This window comes from Canis lupus, chromosome 27 (genome assembly GCF_048164855.1).
Source record: "Canis lupus baileyi chromosome 27, mCanLup2.hap1, whole genome shotgun sequence".
Lineage (NCBI taxonomy): Eukaryota > Metazoa > Chordata > Mammalia > Carnivora > Canidae > Canis > Canis lupus.
Genome location: NC_132864.1, coordinates 19,138,074 through 19,153,822, shown reverse-complemented (window position 1 = coordinate 19,153,822; position 15,749 = coordinate 19,138,074). Strand labels below are relative to the sequence as shown.

The 15,749-nt window shown below is 43.1% G+C and overlaps 1 long non-coding RNA gene across 1 annotated transcript in view; it reads left to right on the top strand.

Annotated features, from left to right (window-relative positions):
- Positions 1–15,749, top strand: part of LOC140618976 (uncharacterized) — a 65,451-nt gene that overhangs the window by 12,940 nt on the left and 36,762 nt on the right. The window contains exon 3 of the long non-coding RNA XR_012018948.1: positions 2,754–2,997. This is a non-coding gene — a long non-coding RNA (uncharacterized lncRNA). The remainder of the gene's footprint in view (positions 1–2,753; positions 2,998–15,749) is intronic.

Below are 15,749 nucleotides of genomic sequence, written 5' to 3'. Positions count from 1 at the left end.
CTACATTTTGGTTGGTGAGAGAAGCTAATTGGATTTGACAGAGAGGAAGAGAGACAGTTTTCTCTCCTAAAAATAGCCTTGTTTTTAGTCATCCCATTCAGGAGCAACCATGCTCACCCAGGGAAACACTACCAATGTTTCAGAATTTCTAGGTAATTAAAGCACTCCACTAAGTCAAATCCCATGAGAAGAGTATGGCAGAGATAAGCACTTGAAAGCCCACAAAAAGGAAATTCCAGGGTCCTGGAATTGAGCCCTGCATTGAGCTCCCTGCTCAGCGGGGAGTCTGCTTCTGTCTCTCTCTGCCCTTTCCCTCTGCTCATGCTCACTTTGTCTCAAATAAATAAATAAAACAAAATATTTTTAAAAACCATACAAATCCCAACCATCATGAACATGGTCTCATGATCTCCTTTTGATCCTCAAAACGACCCTAGGAGGCAGGCTCAGCAGATATTATTCCCACTTGATGCATGACAAAGCTGGGGCTGGGGACAGGGAGTGACTTGCCCAAGGATTGCTGGTAAATGACAGAGCTAGGAATGCTATCAAAATGTCCCCTTTCCTGGTTCAGCCACTAACCAAGATATTATGTCCTCACTTTATTTTTATTTAAAGTTTTATTTATTTATTCATGAGAGACACACAGAGAGAGGCAGGGACATAAGCAGAGGAAGAAGCAGGGTCCCTGTGGGGAGCCTGATGTGGGACTCGATCCCAGGACCCCAGGATTACGACCTGAGCCAAAGACAGACACTCAGCTACTGAGCCACCCACGTGCCCCTACGTCTTCACTTTAAATACCATCACAGAAGTGCTAACGTTTACTGATTCTCACTGAGTGCCAGCCCCGACTCTAGGCATTTCACGTATGTAGTCTCATCTATCCCCCCACCATGACCCAGTGAGGCATGTTTATTTGTAATCCAATTTTACAAATGAGGAATATGAACCTCAGAGAGGATAAGCCACTATCCAAGGCCACTGAGTTCTTAGGTGGCAAATTTAGGATTTAAAGAGCCTTCCCTGAACTCCATGGAATGGATCCTCCAGCAGGAAGGATTTTCTGTTACCAGAGAAGAGAAAAAGAAATATAAGACTGACAAGACAATAATATCGTGTGCAGATGCTTAACTCTGGTGGGGAAGGGGAATCAAGGAAGCTTCCGGAAGAGGTAACATCTGTTCTGAGGGCTAAATGAGAGTGAGGCAGCCAATGAATGAGCAGAGGGCACTGGGATGAGGCTGCTCCAAGCAAAGGGGCAGCAGACTCAGATGCCCCAGGGGCTAGGCGTGCTGCAATCATTTTGATACACCCATGGGATGGGTTAGAAAGAAGCAGGTAAAAGAAATGGACCCAAAGAGGCCAGACGATGAAATGCTTTGTATACCACAATGAGGCCTTTGGACTTGAGCTTGTAGACAATGGGGAGCCACTGAAGGGTGTAGGCAGGGAGACATGATCAAATCTCTGGTTTAGGAAGATGGTTTTGGGAAAACTGTCTTGGTCACTCACAGCTGCATCCTGAGTGCCTACAACAGCAGTTGGCACATGGTAGGTATTCGATACACAGCCCCTGAACAGCTAGCCTGAGTACAGATTGCTATGAGAAAAATAGAAGGACCGACTGACTCCTGATATGTTTTAGTCTCATTCTTGACTCTGGAACAAACCTGGAGCCAACCTGGAGTCAGCCTGGAAGCCAACCTGGAAGCCAAGGTTATTAGAATCTCTGTCTCTCTCCTCCAGGATAAAAAGTAACACTGAGCCTAGGTTTAGAAATGCTTTCAGATTGGGGTTCAAAGCAGTGTGACAAGAATACCACTTGTTATCTTTCTCATCCTCTCTGCTTTCAAAAGCCTCTGACCTGTTTTATTCGTATCCATCAGATACGAATGGCAGGCCATTCGTATGGCAGGCAGGCCACCGCCTGCCTCATTTTCTTAGCTTCACCTTTGCGTTTACAGGTGGCCTGACCTATTTGCCCTCTGCACACAGGGGTGTTGATTCTTGGAGGTGAAGGGAGCCAACTGGATGCCTGGCCTCTGCCCTGGGAATAGCCACCACTCTCTTGAGATCAAACTACCTATAAGCCTTGGAGTTGCAGAAAGGAGACATTCCTTGTGTAGCAGGATGTGCCTGGGGTTAGTTCAGGAACTTTTTTTTTAAGGTTTTATTTATTTATTCATGAGAGACACAGAGAGAGAGAGAGGCAGAGACACAGGCAGAGGGAGAAGCAGGCTTCATGCAGGGAGCCTGATGTGGGACTCGATCCCAGGACTCCAGGATCATGACCTGAGCCAAAGGCAGATGCTCAACCCCTGTGCCACCCACGCGTCCCTAACTCCAGAACTTATAGGGTCAGGCAACCCCCTTGACAAATAAGAGCAGGAAGAGGGGAGAGAAAAAGCTATAGAAAGTGCTGACATCCAAGCCTATGTGTCATTGAGGTGGGGCACAGTCTACTCTAACAGGTAAACCTTAAAGTTACACAAAATGAGTTCAAATCTCCAGGCTCTGGCAATTATTGTGTGGCAAATTAATTGCTCTATGCCTTTACCTTCTAGCACAGTTGTGTGTATGAAGGCCAAAGGGCTTCAATAAGTGGTAATTACTGCCATAATAATTATTATTAATGTTTTTGGGGGTTGAGATGGGTGGTCAGGAAGGGATGCCAAGAAGAGATCTTAAGACAGACTCCTGGTGTTAGGGTTGGACTAGAGGTGATCTGACCCAATTATTTCATTTTACAGATGGGGAAACTGAGGCCCAACAGATGGCCGAGCCTGGGGTTAGTTACGTGAGGCACTGAGGAACTGCAAAGAGGAGACCTTTGCAGGAGACTGCGTCTGGAGCCAGTTAGCCCCGCCAAAAGCTTTCAGAAATTACAAGGCCACAAAAATGCTTTTTGGCTTGAAGCATCCAAATGGGCCCCACCCATCTTGCTTAGAGTCGGGCCTCCTTCTTCTCACTACTGGACCCTGTGTTGCCAGCCTGGTGAGTATGAATCTCTCTCTCTCTCTTTTTAAAAATAATTTGTTCTTGAAATTATTTAGAATGACTGGGTCTTTTTGTATGGGAATTAGAGCTTTGAAAGTCTTGGTTTATGGCATGACCTTTCCCTACTACTCATAAGATGTCTTCCTCCCTCCCTCCCTCCCTCCCTCCCTCCCTCCCTCCCTTCCTTCCTTCCTTCCTTCCTTCCTTCCTTCCTTCCTTCCTTCCTTCCTTCCCTCTTTCCTTCCTTCCCACTTTCCTTCCCTTCTTCCCTCCCCCACTTCCTCCCTCCTTCCCTCCCTCCCCTCTTCCAACACTGCAGCATTCAGGGCATTGTGCTAGGCACTGTGCCAAGGGCGGGGTCAAAGAATCACTGGTTTGCACGTTTACAGCATTTCTCAAGTTCATCTTATGTGCCTGGCCTTGTGCCAAGGACCCTGGGCACTCAGGATGCAGCAGGAAACAAAACAGCCTTCGTTTCTGTGCGCATGGCACGTGCCTTCTAGTATTTCCCATTTTAGAAATTGTACATTTAGTCTGAGTTGGTTGTTCTCAGTGAGAAAGGCTGGTGTGGGGCAAGGTGGGCAGGGCCCAAACACGGTGAGGGGCTTGGAGTTCATTGTGAGGGCAGGGGGCAACCACTGAGGGGTTTCTAGCAGGCGAGGGTCACACTCAGACTCATGTTTGGGAGCGGCGGTGATTTCTTCCCCCACCAGACTAACCTGTGTCTCTTGAAGCATCAGGTATTTCTCCCTTGTTGCAGTGATCACAATAGAAAAGAAATAATTAATGGTGTAATTGTTAAATTTAGCTTTTTGTGGGAGGTTATAATCTCCAGGTGGACAGGGCTGGGTTGGTCTTGTTCGTTTTTATGCCTCCGGCATGCAGGACAGTGCCTGGCACATAGTATGCACAATAAATAAATATTGGTTGAATTACAAAATGAGGGATAGAGAGAATAAAGGGGCTGATGGAGGAGGGGTGGTGAAGGACAAGGGAGGGAATGAATGAATGAACCAACAGGTGAATGAATGAAATTGCTGGCTGCAGTGTTTGGACCGTGATCAGACAAAGAGGCCTAAATCCAGCTGATACCATCTGGGTTTTGCAGGGTAAACCCTCCTCTGGCGTAGTCTCTTAATGGCCTTTTCAGCAGGCATAGGCCTTATGAATCATTTATTGGTCTTGCTCCATGTCAAGTGGAAAATCATTTTCATCACTGTGTCTACTCTGATCAATTGCTCCTGGCTGTGTCGCTAGAGCTCCGTGTTTGAGGAGCTGTGGGAGGACGCTGGGGCCCTGTGAACTCTGGAATCTGTTTGCAATGTCTGCCAGGAGACCTTAGGGGAAAGAGCATCACCTGTGCTTCCTCTTGGTTAGCTTTGGGCCCTGGTGGCAGATGTCCCCTGGCAGTAAAGCTCCTTTGAATCCTAAAACCAATTTCTCTCTCATTATTAGGAGAACTCACTGCTCTTTGGGGACGTGGCTGACCTAAAATATCAATTCTGCTCTCCCTACTTGGAGTGAACTATGTGAATTTTTCTCCTCTCTCATCCTCCTCCTTCCCTCCAACCCTGGTTTCTCCCGGGCTTCATCACGAGCCCCTTGAGGCACTACTTAGTCCCAACTGGGAAACTAAATGGACAGATTCAGTAGGTTATTTTGCCTCTTGGGCTGAAACCAGAGAGTAAATCAACTCCCCTAGGGAGAATTTCTCAAAGTGCACTGTGGGGCCAGTGGCAATAGGATCAGTGGGAGCTACTGGTTAAAAAGCAGCTTTGTGGAACTTACCTTCCTCCCTTACCTCTCAGTTAAACACCAGGCAGGTGGCATCATCCCTAAAAGGCAGTGAATGGGGTCTGGTGAGGACAGTGATTTCCTCAGCGTTGTAAAATGAGCCAGGGGTGGAGAGGAGGCCGACATGACCTACAGTTCCCAGTTCCCTTCAGCCAAATCCTGTTCCACTTATTTTTAGCTTGGAGTGGTGGAAGAGGCGATGGGTCAGCACTGGGGCCATGGATTTCTGATTTCAGCTACGCCGGTTATTAGTATATAACTCGGGGGCCTCAGTTTCCCCAGCTGTAAACTGAGTCAGTTAACACCATCACCACCATGCCCTTCCCTGTTAGAATCATCACGGCCACCATCATGACAATCGCCATTGGCATCATCTTCACCACCGTCTTCACCATGACCACCACCATCTTCACCGTTGTGGCCACCGCCTGCCATCATTCCCACCGTCCCCATTCGCCCCACCTCCTCCACCCTCATCCCTATCCTGGTAGCACTCACTGAGCGTGCTGTGTGCTCAGGCCCTCTGCCTAAAGCCCACCACGACCCTGTGAGGCAGTTGGGTACGTCTCTATCCAGGATACAGACGCACCTCGTGTTATTGCGCTTCGCCTATTGCGCTTGGCAGATACAGTATTTTCTACAAGTTGAAGGTTTGTGGTCACCCTGCCTCGAGTGGGTCTATTGGCCCCATTTTCCCAGCAGCCTCTGCTCACTTTGTGTTACATTTTGGTAATTCTCGCAATATTTCAGACTTCTTCGTTATCGTTACCCTTGTTGTGGTGCTCTGTGATGGGAGATTATGACTCGCTGGAAGCTCAGACGATGGTTAGCTTTTTTTTTTTGCAATAAAGTGGTTTAAAAAAATTAAGCGATGCACATGTTTTTTTAGGATGTAAAGCTATTGCACATTTAATATACTACAGTACAGCGTAAAAGTAACTTTTACATGCACTGGAAAACCAAAACATTCATTTGGCTCTTTATGGCGATGTTTGCTTTGTGGCAGCCGTCTGGAACCAGGCCTGTGACATCTCTGCTGTCTGCTGTGCTGTTGTCCTGATTTTCCAGGCGAGGACACAGGGGCTCAGGGAGCTCGAAGCCCCACTTTCCCAGGGAGTGGTAGAGTCTGAGTCACACCCAGGCTGCTTTTGCTCTTTGCAAGCAAACTCATGAAACTGCTCCAAATGATCTCTTAAGAGATCCAGATTTTATTTATTTATTTATTTATTTATTTATTTATTTATTTTTAAAGATTTTATTTATTTATTTATTCATGAGAGACACACACACAGAGAGAGAGGCAGAAACACAGGCAGAGGGAGAAGCAGGCTCCATGCAGGGAGCCCAATGTGGGACTTGAACCCCGGGACCCTAGGATCGCGCCCTGGGCTGAAAGCAGGCGCCAGACCGCTGAGCCACCCAGGGATCCCCAAGACATCCAGATTTTAAATCCATCCCAGAATTTAGAATTACTAGTGCCTTTTTCAGCTTGGGGATCTCTCTGGGTACAGACAGACAGAACACTGGATGGTTTTTTAAGAATGTGTTTCTTGCTTGAGTGAGGAGTGTTGGATGATAAGGTTATTTTATGGGACCCATTGTTGGAGAACCTCCTTGACTTTGAGGTAAACTGAAGCCCAGAGAGACACACCTTGTCCACCAACACACAGCAAACTAAGGTCAGTCTTAGAAGCAATTCAGGTTTCCCCAGGCAGGAAGAAAATTGGCAACCAGTCCCCTCACTAGTTTTCCCTATGCTCACAAGGGCAAGGAATTGGAAGGCAGGGTTTGACATCAAGAGTCTGGGTTCAAAATCTTGCTATTTTCTTTGCTATTGTATGGTCTTGGTTGGCAAGTGGTTGTACTCTCTGGGCCTGTTTTGTGACCTATAAAATGGGGAGCATAGTGCCTTCCTCATTATGGGACTATAAGCATAAAATAAGGTATACAAGGTACTTACTTAACATGGGACCTAGGATGTAGGAAATACTTGCTATACCACGATTACATTATTACAATGCACTGTAGTTTATAAATACGTGTCACATAGAACATAGTGTGACTATATCTCATATTAAATTAATTACTGCTCACAGCTTTCTCCCCTCTGCCCACCATTTTTTTTTTTCTCCAAGATACCATTCCATTGGGAAGAAAAAGGCAAATACAAAATGCAATGAATCCAAAATTCTTGCTTTAACAAGGCCTGCAGATTTTCAGTGCAACAAGGTAAACTGCTGAAATTGTGTCATGAGCCACCTCAAGATGTTCCCTGCCTTACATCTGTGTGCGGCTGAGAAATTGACTTTTTCCCTCCTAGCCAAATTATTAATTAGTTGCCTTATTGACTAATTTCTAAGCACTCAGTCAAATTAGGTAACCCATCCAATTTGAACGGGAGAACAGCAAAAAGCTTTAATTCATCCATTTTTCAATTGGGTGCATGTCATTGTCTGGAAACAAGGCCTCAAAACTCCACTCGAGCGTGGAAAACCCAGGGACGGTGAATTTTGAGAAGTCTTATCTTCATTTCTTCATTTCTTCGTGTACTTGATTTCCTATAATCCCAGTTTTAAGATGGGTAAGAGTGAGCTTGAAAAGCTATGACCTCTTCCAGGATTAAATATTCACTGTTGCGTGCCTCCTGTGACTTGGGTACTTTTGCTGATTAGGAATCATTATTAGGCACTTTTTATGCCGTTCTCCTGTACATTCTTTGTTATCCAGACCCACGAGATGTCAGGAGTGGAAGGGGCTGTCCTCGTGTTGTGTTTCAATCACAGTGTTTTTCATATAGCTGCTTGCTTTTAAGATCCTCATCTTCTCTGATGTTTTCTAGGATGGAAGGCAGTGAATATTGCTGTTGTTTTTACAAAGGTAGGGATATTAAGGTACAGAAAGTCTTAGCTGTTTCTGAAGAGTGACAAACACTTCCCCAACCCCTCGTATTGGCAGAGATCCTAAAACAAGCCTTTGAGAGTGAAACAAAGACCAAACGTCTACTGGCTTGTCGACCTGGCTCAGAGGCAGGTACTTTTCTCTTTCCCTTCTGGGTAGTACCGAACTACCAGTCTACGCATCGGAAGGAGCCCATGAGTCCCCTCTTTTGCCCATCGGAGTAGGGTGGCCCAAGTAGGGAGGCCCAAACCCCAGCACCTTCTTTGAAAATCCTCCTGGGGGAATCAAAACAAACACATCATGGCAAGCGGGCTTTCCATCTGGGGAGGACTGCCTGGCACCACCCTTCCATTTCAAACGTGCTTTTGATTTGCCTTTATTGGCTAGTGAAAAGAATCATTTACTAGTCAAGAGCCAGGCAGTGACAAAGGAATTCAGGTAAATTAGTTTCAGTTCTTACGTAGACAGTCCTCCTCCTTTGGAATTTGAGCTTTAGAAAATAAAGCCTTCTTACCACTGATTTCCTTCACCCACCCCTCCCTTAAGCCTTTTAAAAAGGATTTTTCTTCCCTTTTAAATCTCTTCAAGAAAGAGTTTCTTTTCTTTCATACAGAGGGGTTGAGGGAATTAAATTCACCAAAATATCCTAACATCGGTGGATGCAGAAAATTCAATGAAATCCAAATTAGGTGCATTAAAAAAAAAAAAAAAGTTATTTTGCCGGGATCCTTAAAATATGCAGACATACACCAAGAGAGAGCTTCAAAGCCCATTTTAATAACTAACTACTTAGCAGCTCAAAGCATCCACTCCCAGCCCCTTTCGCCCCAGCCCCAGATACTTAAAATGCAGTTAAAGTTTAAGTTTTTAGTCCCTGAAAATATCAACAGTCACTTGTACAGAAGCAGCGTGCAGCGTCCATAAAATCTACAAGCCTGGTTTTCCATTACGCCGCTGTAATTAACAATCCAGTAGTAAATTAATGATCTGGAATCTACAAATGGTGCGGAACTGGGGAGCCGAAATATTTAGAAAGGGCTCCTGACGGTGTGCTGGGCTCTAGAATCTGAGTTTGTAACTGGAACTTTCATAAAGGTGCAATTCCCTGAATGTTAATGTTTTTCCGGGTGTATTGACAAATAAGGGGGATCCCTCACCTCCGGTTCTCCACTTTTGCATTCTATCTATCATTTCCTTTTCATTTGCTCTGTATTCTTGGTGGTTTCCCTCCGCTCAGAAACCCCACGATTCTATGATTTTTTTTCCTCTCTTGGTAAGTTCTTTTTTTGCTGAAAAAGGAATTGTTTCCCCAGAAAACATTCAGTCACCGGGGCTAAAATGCAATATATACATTTCAGGTGAGACGAAACATGTACCAGCAAAGATAAAAAAATATATATATATACGTGGAGAAACAAAAGGAAAAAAAAAAGGCAACCCTCGCAAGGCTGCCTAATGTTTAAATAACAATTTGGTGTTTAGACATGAGAGGTTGGCAGTCAGGAAATTTGAGGTTCCCGCAGACATTCTGGGCTCTTAAATCTGTTGTCAGTAAAGAGGCACAATGGTGTGAATTTTTAGCAGAACATCAGTTGGACTTCGAATTTCCTGGGTTTTTGTTGGATCGTATCACAGTGAAACATTATATTCTTTCCCCCCCAAATATATATCTAATTTCCTTTACAGAGGGCAAAAAAAAAAAAAAATATTTTTCCCACCAGGGTACAAGAAAACACACATTATCTTTCCCAATGGGGCATTATCTATTATTGGGTATTTTGAGAGCTAAAAACATGTACAAAAATAATGTTCCAGACCCGTTTATTGTGTTTTGTCAGATAAAAAAAGCTGATTTTGATTTATTATTTCATGTAGATATTATGTAGACGTCCGTGTTTGACATTTCCTGAGAAATATTTCCGTTTCTGAGGTCTCTAAAAAAAAAAAAAAAAAAAAAAACCTGCATATTTTAAAAGACTTTAGGTTCCTTTTCTGTGTGTGTATATTTGGTGGCAGATGAGGGGGAGGTGCTTTCTAAAGCCCTTCATGTTGAAAATGTTTATTAACTTAAAAGAATTTACTGGGAAATTATGAACTTTATAAAAGACAGACATTTCTTGAGAGTCAATTGCTTCCAATAATCCCTTTTTTTAAAGCCATTTTTTCCAGTCTTTCTTCCTATAATTACCGAATGTTTTAAATGTAATTATACCTTGACGTATCTCGTGATTTAAAATGGACCTTTGAGAATGATAGTAAAGTGGTTTTGCATTTCGTAGGTCAATAAAATCAAAAGCAGTTAAAAAAAATAAGTATACAACTGGATTTGTTATTCTTTCAAAATCAGTCATACATATAGACCTTTTCCGAGGGTAGGGGGGAGCGAGAGGTGGGTGAAATTTCAGATTGGAACGAAGTTATAACCCACATCAGGAAAATCGGCCCTTTAATGAAAGAAATGAAAAAGACTTAATCACCCAAGCCCCTCCAAAGTGACACTTCAAATTACATCAGAACTCTACCCAGTAAGGCAAAATGAGAGTCTTTCATCTGAAAAATGAAATACCTAATGATTTCAATGAGTTCTTACCTCCCTAAATTTGAGATCTGCCTAGAGCTTGGATTTCTTTTAGATCTAGAAAAATATTTTGGGAAATGACTCTCTTCTCTTGTTTTCTACTCCCTTCACCAAACCACCTTACCCTTTTTTTTTTTACATGAAGATAATTTGTTTTCTCTGGAAGAGTGGGGTGACGGTGGGAGAAGAGCAATGTAGTTACAGAAAAATACCAAATGGCATTTCCTAGCTATCTGAGAATATTAACGTTTGAGTGGGTCAGACCTGCCCAGGGGCAGAAGGCATAACTTAAGATCATTTTTCTCAGCTGAGTTTTAATGATTGAATGGATTTGTCTGAAGAAAAAAAAAAAAAAGAAAAGAAAAGAAAAGAAAATGATTTAAATGTAGGAAGAGAGCCTAATGAACTAGTTAACATTCTTAGTATCAGGAAAGTCTAACCCATTCATAAATAAACAATTTTAAACCGCCTTTTTACCCACATGCATACACTCTCTCTTTCAGCTCCCTTTAGCAATTTGGAGTACAGGAGATTAAAGTCTTTTGGAAATTTCCAAGGTCAGACCTCAACTAAAATAGGATTAAGGGGGTAAGGGGGAAGGAAAAAAAAAAAAAAACACACACACCAAGAGAAGGGTTTTATTCCCTCCTGCCCCCTCCTCCTTAACTATCTGAAATAAATCGGAAGTTATTTCTCGAAATCCTCCTTTCCCCTGGCCAGAGGCAGCTCTTCAAAAGGTTCTGAGATTGTTTAAAATTTTTCCAATCCCCTTCTGCCCCCCTCCCTTCCCTCCCCATTGTAAGAAAAACAAGTAAAGAGTGGGGACGTTGGTCGGAGCTGGAAGTTAGGGTCCCTTGCAGGCAGTACTCCAGGGGGCACTGTGACATCAGGAACTTGGCCTGGGAGGGACTGCTAGTTTGAGGGTTGCCGAAAAGAAGACAAAGTCTCCCAACTTTGCAGCCCCTTTCTCTTTAGAGTACCAAGCCAGTATTCCAACAAAGGAAATGAAAAGGGAAACTGTGTTTCCCTTCTTTCTGTGTTTTATACGTAATGTTTAATTGCTGCATCAAGGACAGACACAGCTTTGAATAGGAGAACATACAGGGATTAAACAGCTCGGTAAATGTTTGTCCCTATTTCTTTCCCTCCCCTCCCTCCCTCCTTCCTTTCCTTCCTTCCTTCCTTCCTTCCTTCCTTCCTTCCTTCCTTCCTTCCTTCTTTCCATCCTTTTTCCCTCCCTCCTCTCTTTTTCACCCCCCTACGATTACTTCTTTCTTTCTTTCTTTCTTTCTTTCTTTCTTTCTTTCTTTCTTTCTTTCTTTCTTTCTTTCTTTTTCTTTCTTTCTTTCTTCTTTCTCATTTTCCCTTCTGTCACCTTCCTGCCTTTCTCTGCCTTTTTGGGATGCCTCTCTACACATAAACAACAAAAACCACAACATCTTTCGATCTACCTTGGTTGCATTTCTTCGTGTTCTTAATTTGATCCATTCCTCTTAAAAGTCTTCCTAGGCGCTGCTTGCCTGTTCATTCATCAGATTTGAGCAAGGAGCAAGCCTTCTCAGTACATTTTGATAGATCTTAACAGTAATTATGCAGCAACTTCAAAGCAAAACTGTTTGTGTGCTTTTCCCCTGTCTTTTTCTCTATCTTCTGCGCAGGCTCTCTCTTTCTCAATCCTAACCCCACTAAATCCAAACAAAAAATCCTTTTCAAACAGGGCAGAAAATTGGGTTGAAGTTAGCAGCTGGTATTTCAAATGTACGATGATTGCAGAAACCTCCCCAAATTTCTGGCGTTGGGTGGGGGGGCGGTGCGGGGTGGGGGGGAGAGGGGAAAAAAATGAAAGAACCCTGTAAAGAAATAGAACTTCTTTTTTAAAAGAGAAAAGAAATAGAACTTCTTACTTGACGAGTTTCAATTAAAAATGCTATTTGATCATGCCTCAAAATTTCAACATGTTAGACCAGGGACCATGAATAATATGCAATAGCAGAGAAAGAGAGAGACTCAGACATACATTTAATTCGGATCTGCCAGTATGGAATCGGGTGCTGACATAGCCTGGTTCCTAAAGTGAATGATTTGGTCCCAGCAAACTCGTGCCTTTGGAAGGGCTATTTTACCGCAAAGAGCAAACATTTTAAATAAAATCTTTACATCTTAAAACATTAAAAAAAAAAAAAACACAAAACACGAAACCAAAAACAAACCCACCCAATTCTGCCTTTGTGTCTGCCTTTAAATAATCAGGACCCGGTTTCCAGGTTTCAAGAGGAAAAAAAAAAAAAAACACAACCCATTCATTCAATAACATAATGAACAGCAAAGTTGGATGTTTCATTGACGAAATGTTTTCCAGGGATTTTGACTTTATTATAAATGAGGGTTTATCTCAGGAACTAAAAATACTTGAAAGGAAGGAAATGAACGAAGGAGCTGAAAATACTAGGAACTATTAACAAATCCTCCTTTTGCAGAGAGGACTGAAGCTTGTGGGTGCCTCTGAAAGCCTGAGCAAAGCACAAAGAAAAGAAACCATTAGAATCCCAAGGACTTGTTCAGTGTAGAAAGCTTGTGGACGTCCAGCCAGAGCACAGGCCTTCTCCAGGGCAGGCCCTTCTAAGCACGGGGACCGCGACATGGACAGTCTCCCATAGATCTGTCTAAACGTATGTAGGTGATCATTGAGGAAAACTTCCATAGGGTGCAGTTAGAGCAAGAATATCTGACTTTCGTGTGTCATCTCGACATGCTTCCTGGAGAACGTTACAAAAAAAATGCGTCATGGGTTCTTTTGAAGAAACGTGTCCCCTACCCTCTGTCAATTCTGCGAGCCTACAGTCTGAACCCCAAAGGGATATAGGACAAGGGAGCTCGAAAGCAGCACAGTTTGTTTTCTGTCTCAGGATAGGCAACATTCTTTAAAAAGGAGAAGCTCCAGTATTTTCTCTGTGTTTTACTAGGCTCCAAAAATGTAATAATCTGGAGAAAAGAAATAAGCCCGTAAGATCTTAAGTAAAGAATTCCTATTTTTCACATGAAACATATCAACCTAATCCCCCAAATATATGTTCGTCGGTTGCATTCTTGCTCCTTTGGAAACAGGCTCATTCATTTCAGTTTTATTTTATTCCTATATATATATTTTATTATTATTATTATTATTATTATTATTATTATTATTATTATTATTATGCCTTTGTTGTGTTAAGCTCTCATAAACTTGCTAGGGGGCCATAAATCCCTTTGCAAATTATGATACACTGATTTAGGGGTCCTGATTACGAGTGTGTAAAACCAAAGTTCCCAAGACTTTATTATTATCATTCACCAGTATAACACTGTAACAACAACAACCACGACGATAATAAAAGCAATTATAAGCAGAACCAATCTCTCCCAGTTTCCTGATTATGTCTTTAAATGCTTCAAAAAAAAAAGGTTAAAGAGAAGGAGGCTTTACTTCTAAATGCCTATTACAAATAATAGGATATTAATAGTCATAACCGTTTGTTCTCATGCCTGAAGCTACTATCAAATTCTTCTGGCAGTTTTGAAATGGGGGGACATTTAGTGGTTTGGGCAATGCACGAAGCTGTCTTATAAAAATGGCCAGCAGATGGCACTCCACCCCTGGTTACTGTGGTTGGGACTTTTTTTTTTTTTTTTTTGGGGTGATGTTCTTGGTCTTCTGGAGGAGGGTGTGGACAGGCACTTTGGGGCTGATTCTGGGTAGTCAACAATACCATCAAGAGACTTTGAGAAGGAGGAAATGAGTCCAGCTGAGGAGCTGTCTTTGGAGGTTGTGGGGCTGGCTTGCTTTTTTTCCGTGTGGGTGTCTTTTGGCCTGCCACCACGGAGCAGAAAACAAGACTGTGACTTTGTAGGATTATCCAAATCCTTGCAGGCATTCGGGGAAAAAATGGATTCTTTGATTAGTGGTGTCATTACAACACCTTCCCGTACCCTGTGGTAATGAAAGGCATTTTGGTTTTTCTCAAACCTTTTTAACCAACATTTTTGGCTAAAAAAGGAAAAAAAAAAAAAAGCAAAGACAAAGCAAGATAGACCATGAACACAGAGTGAAATGATCTGAATCAAAACGAGAGGCATGAATTATCAAAGGATTTTTCTTGACCACTTCTCAGTGAGCAGCAAGGCAGGGAAGCGCGATCTAGATCCCCCAATACTGTGATTTGTGGGTCAGCTGATGCCTAAGGAGTCATTGTTACAGAGCATTTTAAATTGGACAGTCATCCAGATCTGAGGGGTATTTGGCCACCATACTCTGGGGAGAAAGGGAAGAAAAGGAAGTTTTCATTTTCGTGGAGGCTCCAAGGTTTTCATAACATAGCTTCCAAATGCAGTTAAAAAAAAAAAACAAAAAAAAAAACCTCAAGAAATTGGAACTTGGCCAATCAGAGCCAAAGAGGCAAATAACCAGGAAACAATGGCTATCAGGAATGTATTAGCAACAGAAATAACACAGCTTCTTCACGATACATCCTGGAGTCACTGTAAACCAGGTTTTTGTCTTGTCTGCATTTGCTGAGGCCCCACATTTCTGTAAGACAGAAACCTCTATTTTTGTTTATCTGACCTACTATTTTAGGATTACAAAATCTGAGTGAGAAAAGACGGTGGTCTCACACAAACCATCATTCAAGAAGGGAACGGACTCCTCTGCAGGAGTAATAATTGCCGGTGGTTGGTACTTTGTGGACACCGGGAGCCATGCTCGGTGCCTGGTGTATATCATCTCATTTAATCTTCACGAAACTTCCCAAGAGGGGTCTGTGACTATCCCACGTTACAGACAAACCTCAGAGGGGTTAGTGCACTTGCCCAAGATCACACAGCCTGCAAGGTTCGAAGACAGAATTCAAACACCAGGCAGAGTGAGCTTCAAACTAAAATAGCTAAACATGGTTTTCAAGCATACATTTTGAGGCAAGAAAGCATTCTTTCTATTAATGAAGAAAACCTGCTGAGCCAGAAGTCCCTCGCACTTTTCTTAGAATTATGGCCTGGAGAAGAGAGGTTTGAGATACAGTGAGAGCAGAAGTGGAAACTTCCTGCCCTTGAGGATCCATGCAGGTGGGGACATGGCAACTCCCAGAGAGAAGAAAGATTCCGAAGTCCATTTACCTGGTAAGTACCACAGGTCAGAGCAAGCGAAGGGTAGCAAGGACCTTTCCTGGGACTCTGAAATTTAGAGGGAAAGGACACTCCTGGTTTTTAAGTCTTTGCCACCTGGTTCCCACTGCCTGTTTTTACTCAAGCTCTGGCTCTTTAGCAGTTGCTGGGCAGAAAGACAGAACCCAAAGCCAAGGAAAGCGAGCACTTCTTCCAAGAATCTCTACTTTCCCACCTTCTGTGCCTTTTTTTCTCACACCTACCTTCTCCATGACCTGGAAGGCTCGTTCCCAGTGGATTAATTGGAAGGCGACATCTGCTGTTCAGGCTGTGGGGCAAAGGC